Consider the following 12,007-nt stretch of genomic DNA (forward strand, 5'->3'; position numbering starts at 1 on the left):
GTGTGCATCGCGAACGACAGTGACGTCCTGTCACTCTGGCAGGACATCTATCAGGAGGCTGGTCCTTATAGGCTTCCGTACATGGCAGACACGGTGGCTATTTCTTTGCCTCCGATCGCTGTGCTAGCCATCTGCAAACCTCAAGATTTCATTGTGAGGTCTGCCGATGTGCTAGAAACCCCTGAATGCGGTGATTGCAATCGATCACCGCAATTAAGGGGCTAATTGCCGAAATCAGCGGAAATAAGCAGCTGATCGGCATACAGTGGAGTGTCAGCTGTCAGGGACAGTTGGCCTCCCGGTTCCCGGTGCACACTGTCACCGACAGTGTGCACTGGAAACCATGCAGTAACTATACGCCCCTGTGCAATAAGACACTGGCCACATGGACGTACAGTTGAGTCGTGGTGCGCCTAGGGGTTAAAGGGAAGGTGTCATGATTTTATTTTATTTTTTAATTATATTGCTTTTAATAAAATATAAACAAAAATTGTATTTATTAGTGTTGTCACGGTCTAATTTTTACTGGGTTCAAAATTTTACTTCTCTATGGGGGCTGCAATTTTTTATTCATCTCTGTATGTTTCAATTAACGATTACAACCCCATAGAGAATGCGAACGGGAGCTGTTCCATTCTCAGAAGCGCATGCGCCGCTCCCACACAGACCAAAACGAAGCTCGTTCGCAGAGCGGAATCCGGCGCCATTTTCATGTGGACCGGAAGCCGCTGCCGGACAGTAAGATGAGGACTTCCGGCCCCGGCTTCCGGCCTTATGTTGAGGCGCAAGGAATAGGAGCGTAGACCAGCGGAGGCGGCGGCAGGAGCAGGTAATTTATGTTCGTGTATGTGATGTGTGTATTATGTTCGTGTATGTTCATGTTATAATGTCTGCTGAGCCCTGTATCTAATCCTCCTACACTGTGTAGGAGGTTTGAAGATTCAAACCCTTCCTTCTCCTGGCACTAGCCAGAATAAGGGAGGGGGGATTGTGTGAGGACAGTAGAGGAGAGTGTGTCCACCCCAAATTTGCAGCATAAATCAATGAGGTTGCTTTACCACAGTGACCATGCTGCAATTTTGGGAACTGCTCCCTCTAGTGCCTAGCACATGGAAATGTTATAAATTAGAATCTAATTTATAATATTTCCTGAGTTGTGAAAAAAATTAAAAAAATTAAAACAATGTGTAATCACTCAAATACTAATTGTTTAACTGAAAAAAATATATATATTTCTAGCGACATATTCCCTTTAAAAAGACTGTAATAATAAATCTGTCCCATAGAGACCCTAGGTGTACAGTTCACTTTAAGATTCTTGTGTGCTCTTTGTAAAATGCTAGACATCCAGTTGGATTTCTCCTCCGAGTATCATCCACAAACGAATGGCTAGACTGAACATATTAACCAGGTACTTTTTTGAAGAGCTTTATGTCTTCCCAACCAGACAACTGGGTGGATCCACTTGCTTGGGCCAAATTGCCACATAACAATCACGAGAGTGAATCTTCTGGAAGTTCACATTTCTACATCATGCACACTATGCATACAAAGTTCCCGTTACCCCTTTATTCTGCTTCTGAAGTACCTGCCGCCAACATAAGGAAATGTAGAAATCCACTCCTGTATAACCAGAAGTCAAAGTATGTCCGTCTGAAGGTACTGTACCCTTAGGGCATGACCACACGTGGCGGATTTCCTCCGCAACTGTCCGCATCAATGCCGCACAGAATCTGCGTTGCAGATTCTGCTGCGGATCTGCACAAAATGTGCAGAAAATTGATGCGGACTAGCTGCTGCGGACTGCGGTAAAAGTGCTTCCCTTCTCCCTATCAGTGCAGGATAGAGAGAAGGGACAGCACTTTCCCTAGTGAAAGTAAACGAATTTCATACTTACCGGCCGTTGTCTTGGTGACGCGTCCCTCTTTCGGCATCCAGCCCGACCTCCCTGGATGACGCGCCAGTCCATGTGACCGCTGCAGCCTGTGCTTGGCCTGTGATTGGCTGCAGCCGTCACTTAGACTGAAACGTCATCCTGGGAGGCCGGACTGGAGACAGAAGCAGGGAGTTCTCGGTAAGTATGAACTTATATTTTTTTTTACAGATACATGTATATTGAGATCGGTAGTCACTGTCCCGGGTGCAGAAACAGTTACTGCCGATCGCTTAACTCTTTCAGCACCCTGGACAGTGACTATTTACAGACGTCTCCTAGCAACGCTCCCGTCATTACGGGAGCCCCATTGACTTCCTCAGTCTGGCTGTAGACCTAGAAATACATAGGTCCAGCCAGAATGAAGAAATGTCATGGTAGTAAAACCAATACGCTCCGCAGCACACATAAGATCTGCGGACTTCATTGCGGAATTTTGACTCTCCATTGAAGTCAATGGAGAAATTCCGCCATGAGTCCGCCACTGCTCCGCAACAGACAGAGCATGCTGCGGACACCAAATTCCGCTCCGCAGCCTATGCTCCGCAGCGGAATTTTACGCCTCGTCTAAACGAACACTGCTAAATTAAAGTGTAAGTCAATGGACAAACGGCTCCGCTGCGGATTAACGCTGCAGAGTGTCCGCAGCGGAATTTAAGTGAAATTCCGCCACGTGTGAACCCAGCCTTATACAAGATTTCTCCTCCTTTCCTATGTTTATATGCCCTGTGACAAATGCACCCTGTGACTTATAAGGCTGTGTTCACACAGAGTTTTTTTGCAGGCAGAAAATCTGCCTCAAAATTCAGTTTGGAATTTTGAGGCAGATTTTCCTCTGCCTGCACGCCGATTTTCGCTGCGTTTTTCGCAGCTAAATACTCTTTCTCTGCCTCCCATTGATATCAATGGGAGGTCAGAGACGTAAACGCCCAAAGATAGGTCATGTCCCTTCTTTTTTCCACGAGCCGTTTTCTCCGCTCGCGGGAAAAAAACGCCTCTGCCTCTCATTGAAATCAATGGGAGTCATTTTCGGCCGTTTTTTGCGCGTTTTCCGATTCGGTTTCCGCGGCAAAAAACATGTAAAAAAAACTCTGTGTGAACTGACCCTAAGCTTCTGCTTCATGCCTCCCTGTACACCGATAACTCATTTCATGTGTCTGTTGAAACCTCTGGGGCTAAATTGATATTCCCACAACACAAAGCAGTCTGAGCCTGTAATCTTTTCCTAAGATCAAGAATACGAGGTAAAAAGAAATACTCGATGCCAAAAGAGTCAGAGGTAAATAGTTTTATTTAGTTGATTAGAAAGGCCTTGCTGCCAGAGGGAAGAACTTATACAGCACATTAATGCTCCTACACTTATCCACATATTTCATTTGCACTTTCCTAACAAGCCAAAGAAGAAAGGTGCATAAGGGGGATACTATAATCAGACGCACCTGCCTGTGCGGCTGACATCCCTCTATTTGGCTCACCGCTGCAAGCCCCTCGATAGGAGTGCACACGTGTACTCTGCTATTTAAAGGGATAGGCCTATGTCAGCTGGTCAGTACTCAGCGTGTACTCTGATTATTTAAATGTGCCGAGAACTGTCACACTTTGCCTGAGTAACAAGACTCTTTGGATTCTGTCCATTTGTGAAGTAGTTTATTGTTTGCTATATTGGATTTGACTTAGACTTTTTCCTGCATCTGCCTTTGGATGGTTGCCTACCCTATATCTGTCTTCTGTTGCATGAACTCTGCCAGCCCTGGCCTTCGGATTTTGTACTACCACAGTTCTGTTTATCGATTCTGGTTCCCTATTTCAAAAAACATTTTCAAACTGTCAGCAGCTTTTAGAGACTACTCCAGGGACACAACCTGGAGATTCCCTGAACAAAGTCCATACCCCCATGAGAAGCCGTTTACAAAATTCCTAAGGCTGGGTTCACACGACCTATTTTCAGACGTAAACGAGGCGTATTATTCCTCGTTTTACGTCTGAAAATAGGGCTACAATACGTCGGCAAACATCTGCCCATTCATTTGAATGGGTTTGCCGACGTACTGTGCAGACGACCTGTCATTTACGCCTCGTCGTTTGACTGCTGTCAAACGACGTCGCGTAAAAATACAGCCTCGTCAAAAGAAGTGCAGGACACTTCTTTGGACGTTTTTGGAGCTGTTTACTCATAGACTCCAATGAAAACAGCTCCAAAAACGGACGTAAAAAACGCATCTGAAAATCAGGGGCCGTTTTCCATTGAAAACAGCTCTGTATATTCAGACGTTTTTGGTCACTACGTGTGCACATACCCTAAGGGTATGTTCACACGTAGTCAACCAAAACGTCTGAAAATCCAGAGCTGTTTTCAAGGGAAAACAGACCCTGCTTTTCAGACGTTTTTTTACCAACTCGCATTTTTACCAACTCATTTTTTTACCAACTCGTTTTTGGAGCTGTTTTCATTGGAGTCTATGAGAAAACAGCTCCAAAAACGTCCAAAGAAGTGTCCTGCACTTCTTTTGACGAGGCTGTATTTTTACGCGTCGTCGTTTGACAGCTGTCAAACGACGACGCGTAAATAACAGGTCGTCTGCACAGTACGTCGGCAAACCCATTCAAATGAATGGGCAGATGTTTGCCGACGTATTGGAGCCCTATTTTCAGACGTAAAACGAGGCATAATACGCCTCGTATACGTCTGAAATTTGGCCGTGTGAACATACCCTTATACTCCACCCCATTGATTAGCCCTAGCCAAATCTAAGGCCTTATTCACACAAACGTTGAATACGTCCGTGTGACTGCCGTTAAAACAACGGCCGTCACACGGACCTATGCAATTCAATGGGGTTATTCAGACATGCAGTGGTTTTCATGCAGCGTGTTTCCGTTCCGTGAAACTCACTGCATGTCCTATTCTTGTGAGTCTTTAGCGCACCACGCACCCATTGACAATGAGTGCGTGAAAAACACGGACAGCACACGGACGCACTTCCGTGTGCTGTCCGTGATTCACGCACAAGTTCATAAATGAAGAGAAAAAAAGTAAAAAAAAAAGAAATGTGTAAAGAAACAGACATCAACAGCTGATGCCACACGGAACACACACTGATGCCTCTCGGAACTGCATCGCATGACAAACGTGTCCATTTTTTGCGGACGCAAAACTGACACATTCATGTGAATCAGGCCTTATAGTGACACATTGTGTCCACTCTCCTGTCTCGAGCCCTGACCTTGACAAACATACACATGGAAACAGAGGGCAAAATAGAGGAGCTCTTCTATTATCTAGGGATGGGCAGAGAACTTGAGCGCTAATAATACCTGATCATCATCCTGAGGAAGGCAGTTGCACCATATAAATTTTTCTACTTCTGGGGGGCTGCACATCTGGCAGATGAGGCACACCAGATGGGCATCATTGGTCTAATCCATCGAGCCACCAGGGATGTGGAGAGGTCGTATCAAACTGTGCAAAATAAAAAAAATTAAGACTAAACCTACCACAGGATTTGAGAAATAGGCATTGTGTTTTTTATCAAGGTGAATAGGTTAATTTTTTTAAGCCACCAGGGCTGTTTGCATAGTCTTTTTACTATGCCATCTGGGTACTGGACTGTATTTTTTTTATCCACTATACCTTGTGGGTATCAGGAACTATTTTACAAAGTTACCAGTAAACTATCTTTATACTTTAAAAAGAGCCCCCAGAGATGATGCATTGGACCATCATCTGTAAGCACTACCTATTTAAAAAAAATGTCTCTGTCCATTTCCCTGCTGTTAACCCCTTCCCGCCGCAGCCATTTTTAATTTTCATTTTTTCCTCCCCTCCTTCCAAAAGCCATAACTTTTTTATTTTTCCATCAATATAGTCTTATGAGGGCTTTATTTTTGCAGGATGAGTTTTTCATTCCTTAGTTTCTACAGCATTCACCATGCAATTAAAATGACATGTTAAGTTAATTCTGCGGGTCAATGCGATGACATCGATACCAAATTTATATAGCTTTGTTTTGTATTTTACTACTTTTACAAGGAAAAATCAAACTGTGAAAAATGTAATTTATTTTATGTCGCCAAGTTGTGAGAGCCATAACTTTTTACTTTTCTATCGAATGAGCAGCAAGAGGGCAAATATCTTTTGCGGGATGAGCTGTAGTTTTTAATGGTACCATTTTGAAGTACAGATGAGGTTTTGATCACTTTTTAATTCCATTTTTTTTGGGAGATGAGGTGACCAAAAAATAGCGATTCTCGCGTTTTACTTTACGGCATTTTTTTACAGCGTTCACTGTGCGGGTTACATAATGATATATTGTAATAGTTCAAACTTTTACGGATGCGGCGATACCAATTATGATTATTTATTTTTTTACAATGCTTTTAGGGGAAAATGGGAAAGTTGTTTTTTTTTTACTTACATTTTTCTTTTGTACATAAAAAAAACGTTATTTAACAGATTTTTACTTTATTAGGTCCCCAGGCTGCCATAACAACCAATGGCACCATGCGTTCGCGGCTTTGAGCTGTTAAAGGGGGTGGCCCCCTCTTTCTAACTATTTAAATGCCACGGTCGCTATTGACCGCCGCATTTAATGGGTTAAAATGAGCGTGATCCCACTCATTACAGTGAAGTGTCGGCTGTAACATACAGCCACCACCTGCTTTGTATGGAGCAGGCTCAGCCCGTGAGCCCACTCCATACTTCCCCTACTTGGCTATGACGTTAGTATATGTCATATGTCGGGAAGGGTTAAAGGAAGTCAACTGGTTAATAACTGAACTCTAGATTGAAGGTAAGCTAGAATAAAATGATGGTGGCAAAGTCAGATGCCAACATGTTCTATTGAGTGTCTGCCGCAGATCTTTCAAAGCCTGTGCAGCAGCTGTGTAAGTACTCTATGATGTACATCAGCTACACAATGTTGACTGTATACCAGTCTGTGCATTTCTAAATGCTTTATGAAATGCTTTATGAAATTTCCGAATCAAAGTTATTGAAAGTGGACAAGTTAGAACTTCCAATTTTGATGATCTTATTTGTTTAAAAATATCCATATACATCATAGAGAATGGAAACTGCAAAAACAGGCCAATTCTCATGAGCATAGAAAGATTCTTGCCAAGATCCATCTATTTCTAAAGAACATTCACATATTATATAGAGAACATTGCAAGAACGTCTTATGCCTCATTACAATATAATTCTATGCAAACATTTGGGCATCCATGGTCAACTGAAGAAGCTCACGACCTACACGCTAAACATGTTCATAGGGGCTATATTGGCCTGATGGAAATTGGTCTCAGTTGGGCTGGCATACGTCGGTATACCTTTTTTTTTCAGGTATGGAATAGCATAGTAGACTGCTCTATTGTGTTGTTTTAACATGATGCTTGAGGAAGATGTATGCCATGTGTATTAACAAATAATAAAAACAGAAAAGAAGGCAGAATTCTGTCTTAGCACTAAACAGGAAAATACAATGATGCAGGTACCAATTCTTGGTGAGTATAAATGAATTACCCAGTGGGGTGGAGCAGTGGATTACTACACAAAACCACTTTGGAAGTGTAGGGCAAATCACATGTCCTGATATCGCCATACAGCTTTCATACCAGGATTGCGCAAGATTCATACCCAAGTCTGTAGGTTCTCCAAGATTTATTATATAAACTGCTCAAAGTGTTTCAGGGGTTAACAATAATATCCCCTTCCTCAGGAGATAACGATAAACTTGTCATCGCCCTTTACACAGTAATAGAAATATATATAGTGTTACTTACACCTGTAGGTAAATATCTTAAAAAACCCTTCATCCCCCGGTCTGTGGCGTCTCAGCAGGTTCTCCAGATCAAGGAAATAGAAAGGGACCGTACATGTATGTGCGCTCCAAAAACCAGAAGTCGGGCAGCTTTGCAAGCGGCCTCACTGGCCCGCATTCCAGTGATACCGAAAGCAAGCAGTCCCTGCGTTCCTGCCAGCTGACAATATTTTGAACTTACAATTGTTGCCCGGAAACCAATTAATATTGTAACTTGAGGAATTACTGTATATAGAAAAAATATATAACACCTTGAAACCACTAAAAACATTACATTTAGCTAGTTAAAACATACATTGTCCTAGCAATGAACACAATATTTATTTTACCAATATTTCTATATTACTCAATATGAAGTATCTAGATGTAAAAAGTACAAATCTTATGAAGGAGGTTTCCATTGGGTTAACCCCTCAAAGGAAAGGCAAACAGAAACCTAAGCCTCCGTTTGCATCACCGTTGTTTTGACGGAATCAATAGGTGATCAGTAGTGGGTGTACAAATTACGTTGCAAAATAGTGCACCAATTATAAGCGTTGCATACAGTTGCCTAAAAAAACAATACTATACAGTGCTGCTGCCACCATACACTCCAAAAAATAATTAAATAGCAGCGCTGCACAATGCCTGAGTAAGACATTCTGTTTATAACAGAAATCACAACACATTGCCATGGAACGGCGGTCGATCATGCCCCGTCAATCCATTCAATGTCTATGAGAATGACAGAAACAGCTAAGCGCTGTATTTGACTGTTTCCGTCATTCCCATAGGCATTAAATTGAGCATGGGGGCATAATGGACCGCTGCTCCATTGAATGTCCTCCTTACTGCAGTTAAGCAGTTAGGAGGAAAGGGGGTTCGGGACCCCTGTTCTCACTATCAGTGGGGGTCGCAGCAGTGGGGCTCTTAACAATAAGAAAATTATCACATCCTGTAGACACATGATAATTTATGATTTTGGGAAAACCTCCCTAAAGATGCAGCTGTTCAATTGTAAAATATGTTCCTTATTACATCTGTTATGGTATAATCCACCAAAACCTTAGGGCAGAAGTCTATTTTGCATTGATTTTCATAAAGAAGGTCAGCCTCTATAGTAAAATTTGGATAACTAATTTACATATATAAGTGAATACCACAGTAAATGTGACATATTAGCAGTATGTGACATATCCAGGGCCGCACCGTCCATGAGGCTAGATGAGCTTCTCGCCTCAGGTGGCGGCCTGCTGCATCTCTGAGGGGGCGGTGCATCGACAGGATGCAGATACAATTACATGCATAAGCGCTGACTGGCCGGGCACATTTCGTGCCCGGCCATTCAGCGCCTTTCAATGACGCAAGCTGCGCGATGATGTCATAGCCACGCTTGCATCGTTGAAAGGCGCTGATTGACAGGTCAGAATGACTTACCCTGTCATTCAGCACATTTTAACGACGCAAGCGGTGCAATGACATCATGGCGCCGCTTGCGTTTTTCAGCCCCAGCAGACTTGCTCAGAAGAGAACAGGACTGCACTGCAACAGGACGGTGCGGGAACGGGATCAGGTGACTATGTAGTTGTTTTTTTTTTCTCTTAATAGTATGAGTGGCATTATCTATGGGGGGAGCTATATGTGGGGCATATATATCTACAGGGGGGCTATATGTGGGGCACTATCTACAGGGGGGGGCTATATGTGGGGTATTATATATGGGGGGCTGTATGTGGGGCACTATCTACAGGAGCTACTATGTACAGGGGGTTCTATGGGGGTCACTATCTACAGGGGGATCTATGTAGGGCACTATCTACAGGGGCTCTTTGGGGGTCACTATCTACAGGGGGTGTATGCAGGGCACTATCTACAGGGGGCTCTATGTGGGCTCTATCTACAGGGGGCTCTATGGGGGGGGTACAATCTACAGGGAGCACTGTGTATGTGTAGGACACAGTGTATGGTGCTATTATAATCAGGGACACAAAGTATGGCACTATTATAATTAGAGGTGCAGTGTATGGCGCTATTATATTTAGAGGTGTAGTGTATGGTGCTATTATATTTAGGGGAGTAATGTTTGGCCCCGTGAGAATTTTATCTTCGTTTATAGGGGCAAAAATGTTTTAAAATTGAGAAGCTGAAGAGCGGCAAACTGCAGAAATGGGCTTTGGCCGGGAGAAGTCATCATAGAGGTCTGGATCGGATGGTGAAGAATAGAGAAAAAGGACAACTAGATCTGAGAAGACGTCACCGGTGAGTCACTTAATGTAAATGTTTCTTCTGCCTCTAAAGATTACTGTAGTCATTGCATGATCTGCAGCGAGATGATGGGTGGTATGTTTTTTTTTTGGTGAAACGTCAACTCCCAGCATATCCTTACCATTGTTTGGGCCATGCTGGGAGCTGTAGTTTTACAAACCTATACGGCAGGGGTTGCACTATATTGAGCTGTATTTGTGCTAGTGTTGTATTTATGATATGAGCTTGGTACTAGTACTGTATTTATGTACTGAGCTTTGTTCTAGTACTGTATTTATGTACTGAGCTTTGTTCTGGTGCTGTAGTTATGTACTGAGCTTGGTTCTGGTGTTGTAGTTATGTACTGAGCTTCGTTCTGGTGTTGCATCTATGTACAGAGCTTTGTTCTGGTGCTGTATAGCTGTAAATATGTGCTGAGCTTGCTTCTGGTGCTGTATATATGTACTTAGCTTTGTTCTGGCATTGTATATATGTACTGAGCTTTGTTCTGGTGCTGTATTTATGTACTGAGCTTAGTTATGGTGCTGTATTTATGTATGAGCTTGGCTCTGTTGCTGTGTGCTGAGCTTGTTTCTGGTGTTGTATGTGCTTGGTTCTGGTGTTTTATTTATGTACTGAGCTTTGTTCTGGTGTTGTGTATATATATGTATGAGCTTGTTTTTGGTGCTGTATACACTACAATTCAAAAGTTTGGGGTCACCCAGACAATTTTGTGTTTTCCATGAAAACTCACACTTATATTTATTAAATGAGTTGCAAAATGACTAGAAAATATAGTCAAGACATTGACAAGGTTAGAAATAATGATTTTTATTTGAAATAATAATTTTCTCCTTCAAACTTTGCTTTCGTCAAAGAATGCTCTATTTGCAGCAATTACAGCATTGCAGACCTTTGGCATTCTAGCTGTTAATTTGCTGAGGTAATCGGGAGAAATTTCACCCCATGCTTCCAGAAGCCCCTCCCACAAGTTGGATTGGCTTGATGGGCACTTCTTGCGTACCATACGGTCAAGCTGCCCCCACAACCGCTCTATGGGGTTGAGATCTGGTGACTAAGCTGGCCACTCCATTACAGATAGAATACCAGCTGCCTGCTTCTTCCCTAAATAGTTCTTGCACAATTTGGAGGTGTGCTTTGGGTCATTGTCCTGTTGTAGGATGAAATTGGCTCCAATCAAGCGCTGTCCACAGGGTATGGCATGGCGTTGCAAAATGGAGTGATAGCCTTCCTTATTCAAAATCCCTTTTACCTTGTACAAATCTCCCACTTTACCAGCACCAAAGCAACCCCAGACCATCACATTACCTCCACCATGCTTGACAGATGGCGTCAGGCACTCTTCCAGCATCTTTTCAGTTGTTCTGCGTCTCACAAATGTTCTTCTGTGTGATCCAAACACCTCAAACTTTGATTCGTCTGTCCATAACACTTTTTTCCAATCTTCCTCTGTCCAATGTCTGTGTGCTTTTGTCCATATTAATCTTTTCCTTTTATTAGCCAGTCTCAGATATAGCTTTTTCTTTACCACTCTGCCCTGAATGCCAGCATCCCGGAGTAGCCTCTTCACTGTAGACGTTGACACTGGCGTTTTGCGGGTACTATTTAATGAAGCTGCCAGTTGAGGACCTGTGAGGCGTCTATTTCTCAAACTAGAGACTCTAATGTTCTTGTCTTGTTGCTCAGTTGTGCAGCGGGGCCTCCCACTTCTCTTTCTACTCTGGTTAGAGCCTGTTTTTGCTGTCCTCTGAAGGGAGTAGTACACACCGTTGTAGGAAATCTTCAGTTTCTTGGCAATTTCTCGCATGGAATAGCCTTCATTTCTAAGAACAAGAATAGACTGTCGAGTTTCACATGAAAGCTCTCTTTTTCTAGCCATTTTGAGAGTTTAAATCGAACCCACAAATGTAATGCTCCAGATTCTCAACTAGCTCAAAGGAAGGTCAGTTTTATAGCTCCTCTAAACAGCAAAACTGTTTACAGCGGTGCTAACATAATTGCACAAGGGTTT

The sequence above is a fragment of the Rhinoderma darwinii genome, chromosome 4 (genome assembly GCF_050947455.1).
Source record: "Rhinoderma darwinii isolate aRhiDar2 chromosome 4, aRhiDar2.hap1, whole genome shotgun sequence".
Lineage (NCBI taxonomy): Eukaryota > Metazoa > Chordata > Amphibia > Anura > Rhinodermatidae > Rhinoderma > Rhinoderma darwinii.